The 5,000-nt window shown below is 48.4% G+C and overlaps 1 protein-coding gene across 1 annotated transcript in view; it reads right to left on the bottom strand.

The window, feature by feature from the left end:
* LOC143040746 (paramyosin, long form-like) overlaps nucleotides 1-5,000 on the bottom strand; it is a 129,455-nt gene that overhangs the window by 101,467 nt on the left and 22,988 nt on the right. The window lies entirely within an intron of this gene.

Genomic DNA, 5,000 nt, shown 5'->3' with positions numbered 1-5,000 from the left:
CCAGCGTCTCTAGCTCAAGTTACTAAAGAAAGCGGGGCAACCTCAACCATTTATAGACATCACACACGAGAGATGCCGAGTCCACCCGAGTGTTGCCGACGGCGGCAAGGGACGGGAACCGAGGGGAGACTGCTAGCGGCGGCAGGACCCCATTGTCCCTGGCGGGGGATGACCCCCACCCCTACCAAGACGTCCCCCTCCGCGAAGCCTTCGAGGATCACCTGGGTCCTAATCCTCCAACAAACACAACCCTTCCTCTCCCCCCCTCCAAAAATAAAAAAGACAAACCCCTTCCTCTCCTCTCCCCTCCCCACCACGTGGCCCCCGTCAGGAGTGTACCCTCTCCTTCCTCTCTCGCGCCCTCTCCAACTCTTCCTTTCCCTTGAGTACCTCGTCCTCGTACCCTTCCCCCATCCCCCTCCCTCCCCCTCCTCCTCCTCCTCCCGAACGCCTGACCCTTGCAACCCTCATCTCCTCCACCGTAAAGATCCCGTTGACATTCGCCCCGTCAAGGGGGACACCGTCTCAGCGTCACCCTAATGGCTCCGCCATTTGTCGAAATTCGCGGCTCTCGGCATAGCGCTCGTGCCCTCCGTCTGCGTCATCGGCACAGGGATGGAGGGAAGAACCCCGAACCCGACGGGCAGCGTGGTCCTCCTCCACTTGCCCTCCACTTCCTCCTTTTCTTGCATCTCCTCCTCCACATCCTCCTCCTCCTCCTACACCACCACCTCCTCCTCCTCTTCCTCCTACACCACCACCTCCTCCTCTTCCTCCTCCTACACCACCTTCTCCTCCCTCTCCTCCTCTTCCTACACCACCTTCTCTCCTCCTCCTCCACCTCCTCCTCCTCCTCCTACACCACCACCTCCTCCTCCTCTTCCTCCTACACCACCACCTCCTCCTCCTCCTCCTCCTACACCACCTTCTCCTCCCTCTCCTCCTCTTCCTACACCACCTTCTCTCCTCCTCCTCCTCCTCCTCCTCCTCCTCCTCCTCATTTTCCTCCTCCTCCTCATTTTCCTCCTCCTCCTCCTCCTCCTCCTCTTCCTCATACTCTTCCTCCTCTTCCTCCTCTTCCTCCTCCTTCTCCTCCTCCTCCTACACCTCTTATTTATCCTCCTACTACTCCTTCCCCTCCTCCCCTTTCTCTTCTTTTCGTTCCTCCTCTCTTTCCTCCTCCTCCTCCTCCTCCTCCTCCTTCCCCACCTTCCTTTCCTCTCCCTCTTGTTCCTCCTCATCTGCCTCCTCCGCCTCCACCTCCACGCCCTCCTCATCCTCTTACCAGCTCTCCTTCACCTCGTCATTCTCCTTTACAACCATTTTCTTCCACATCACTTATCCTCCTCTTTCTCCTCCTCCTCCTCTTTTCTTTTCTAGTTCTCCATTTTTCTATCCCTCCACCTGATCTATCTCTCTCTCTCTTTCTCCCTCTCTCTCTCTCTCTCTCTCTCTCTCTCTCTCTCTCTCTCTCTCTCTCTCTCTCTCTCTCTCTCTCTCTCTCTCTCTCTCTCTCTCTCTCTCTCTCGCCACACATATAGTGGCTCGGTGTGATGTCTTCCTCAAAGGGTCTTACTCCTCCTGTCGTGCAACTTCCAGACGCCGTAAGTTGTCGCTCGTCTTCCTCTGTCATTTCATAACAGATACACTTTTCCACTTCCGGTCTCTCTGTGTCTGCTACTCCCTGCTCATTCTCCTCCACTTGACGTGATCCACCAGCCCCTGCTGCCACTTCCGGTCTCTCTGTGTCTGCTACTTCCTGCTCATCCTCCTCCACTTGACGTGATCCACCAGCCCCTGCTGCCACTTCCGGTCTCTCTGTGTCTGCTACTTCCTGCTCATCCTCCTCCACTTGACGTAATCCACCAACCTCTGCTGTCACTTCGGGCTTCCTTCTCTTCTGGCCCTTACTTCCCGTTCCGCTCCCACGTTTCCAGGTGGGCCTGTCTCTTGGCTTCTTGATGCCTTCCAAACATCTAACCTCTATTCTCCCTCCCTCCCTCTTCTTTCTGCTTTCCATGTCTTCACCCTCGTACTCCACCTCCTCTTCATTATCTCTCTCCTCTTGGATCTGTTCTCCAACTTTCTCCTGACTTTTCTCTCTTCCTTGTCCTCCATGCCTTGATCCTTTCTCTCATCTCCACTTTCGCCTTCCACTTGCTTCTGGTTTTCGGTCACTTTCCACTTCATCCACTTCCCATTTTCTCTCCACTCCACCCCAATACTCCCTCCCACTTCCTCCACCTCTCGCCCTTGTTCTTCAACGACGTCGCTCTTCTCCCAAGATATATTTATCTTATTTTGGCGAATACTTATCAAAGCAAAATCATATTAGGCTTTTGGACAATACATTTCGCAAAATGCACGGTACAGTGAAGAAGAAATTAGGAACTGAGGAGTAACGTGTCATTCAGTGAAATGTAAACAATACAAAACATTACAAACTAATCAGCAACCTTAATGAGAAAGATTCATAAGAAAAACAATTAAATGCATAAATAAATAAATTAATAACTAAATAGATAGATGAATAGATAAGTAAGTAAATGAATATGTAAACATAAAATTAACTAAAAAAACGGGTAACTGAATGCAAAAATAAATGGACAAATCAGTAAATAAATCAATTAATTCATAAATAAATAATCCAATAAATAAATGAATATATAAACATATAATTTTATCAACAGATAAGTGAATACATGAATAAATGAACAAAGTAATGGATACATTAATTAGATAATGAATTAATTAATAGAAGCATAGCAAATGAATGAATTGATAAATGAATAAATAAATACATAAATAAATAAACAAGTGTTTATATAAATAAATAAATAAACACAGATAAATAAGTAAATGAATAAGATAATAGATAAATAAATAAATAAATAAATACATAAATAAATAAACAAGTGTTTATATAGATAAATAAATAAACACAGACAAATAAGTAAATGAATAAGATAATAGATAAATAAATAAATATATAAAGATAAATAAATAGATTAGTAAATAAATAGTAAATGAATAGATAAGCAGATAAATAAACAAAGGTGAGAATGACTCCTCAACTGTATCCAATTATTTTTTCCTCCCGTCCTCTGGTTTCTACTGCCACGTTTCTCTCTTCCTTTCGGACCTTTCGCAGTAGTCCCACGGGCCAAGGAGGAGGAGGAGGAGGAGGAGGAGGAGGAGGAGGAGGAGGAGGACTACACCAAGGCCCTCTGCACCCATGAGGCGCCTCATTCTCAGCCACCTCACCCCCGTCACCTCCCTCTCCCCCTCTGACTATCATTCATCCCTTAATGTCCAGGAGGGCTCGGGGTTCCTCTAGGCTGAATAAAAGTGTCTGACGCAAATCTCTAAAGCAGCGTATTTCAACCAGGGTTCGAACCCGAAACCCTAAGGTTCCGCAAAAGGTCCCTAAGGGTTCCATAAGACCAAGTGAGATCAGCTAATGCACTTTTGATTTTTTATCTAATTTCATATACGTAATATAATTAAAAACCACGACATATTCTTGCTTATTGTAATAATGTAATATAGAAATCATCCTATCTAATCTATTATTACGATGAAAATAAAATGAGAAAGATATGGTATATGGCTTTTTTTTTGTTTTTGTTTTTTTTGCGCAGGGGTTCCTTAAGACATGCAGTATATTCTAAAGGTTACACAAGGGTAAAAAGGTTGAGCAACGCTGTTCTCAAGGTGTTAGTTTCCTTCTTTCCGAAGTAAAAGGTTAACCCCGACCTCCACCGACGCCTTCCAGCTCTTTGCAACGCCCTCAAGGACCACCCTCGAGGAGAACCTCCTGCCAAGGTCACCCCGGGTTGGATAAAAAAAGGAGGAAAGATACGGCAGTTAAACGTCCCCCTCCGTCAAGCGAGCCCCCAGCCAGCACGTGGCCCTCGTCCCCCTCCCCCTTCCCGTTTTCTTATAAGTTTACCCCACCCCACCCCCCGCCTTCCCTTTCTTCTTCACCCCTCCTCCTCTTCCTCCTCTTCATCCTCTTCCTCCTCTACCTCTCCCCCTCCATGCCCTCTACCCTTCCTGACCCCTCTCCCTCCCTCCTTTTCTTCTCCATCCCTCCTCCTCCTCCTCCTCCTCCTCCTCCTCCTCCTCTCCCTTTCCCCCTCCATGCCCGCATTTTTACCATCAAATCGCTTCCTTCCCCTCCATTCTCCTCCCCCCACCCACCCGCCCGCACGCTCACAACTCTGAGCACGAGGGATTATCCATGAAATATTCCGGATAAACCAACAAAGGCCTCTGAGATCTGTCACATGATATGGCTGTCCTAGTATACAGGGGAAAGGTGCCGGCTTCGGCTTTCTGTAGCAAGGTCACCCCATTTTCTTTTTTCTAACAAAAGAAATAGTTCCACCCAGGCACTGAAGAGGCTAAGAAATTCAACAGAATCTAGAAAACCAGTGACAGCTACCTATCTCTTTCCTGGGACCGAATGCCAGCCAGCAGGGTTGTTCCTCAACTAAGGAGGAGGAAGGGGAGGAAGAGGAATAGGAGATGTAGGAACTTTGTCTGTTTAAGGCCTGACATCGCCTTCGTCGTTCCAGTCATGCGGATTACTGGACGTATCGCTGGAACTTATCCATTAATACCCCATTAATAACATGCCCTGTGTAACCTAATCATTCTTCGTATGACTTGTGGCTCCTCCTCCTCCTCCTCCTCCTTCTCCTCCACCTCGTTCCACTCCTCCCCATCTTCCTTCTGCTCCTCCTTCCCTCTTCCTCCTCCCCTCCTCCTTCTCCTCTTACTCGTTCCACTACTCCCCATCTTCCTTCATCTCCTCCTCCCCTTCCTCCTCCTCCTCCTCCTTCTACTCCTACTCGTTCCACTCCTCCCCATCTTCCTTCTCCTCCTCCTTCCCCTCCTCCTCCTCCCCTCCTCCTCCCCCTCCTCCTCCCCTTCCCCCTCCCCCTCCTCCTCCTCCTCTCCGTCCTCCTTGTCCTCCGCCGCCTCCTCCTCCGCCT

This window comes from Oratosquilla oratoria, chromosome 29 (assembly GCF_046742065.1).
Source record: "Oratosquilla oratoria isolate Oo_2021 chromosome 29, ASM4674206v1, whole genome shotgun sequence".
In the NCBI taxonomy this organism is placed as follows: domain Eukaryota; kingdom Metazoa; phylum Arthropoda; class Malacostraca; order Stomatopoda; family Squillidae; genus Oratosquilla; species Oratosquilla oratoria.
Note: the sequence above shows the minus strand (reverse complement) of the source record. Positions and strands in the feature narration are given on the sequence as shown.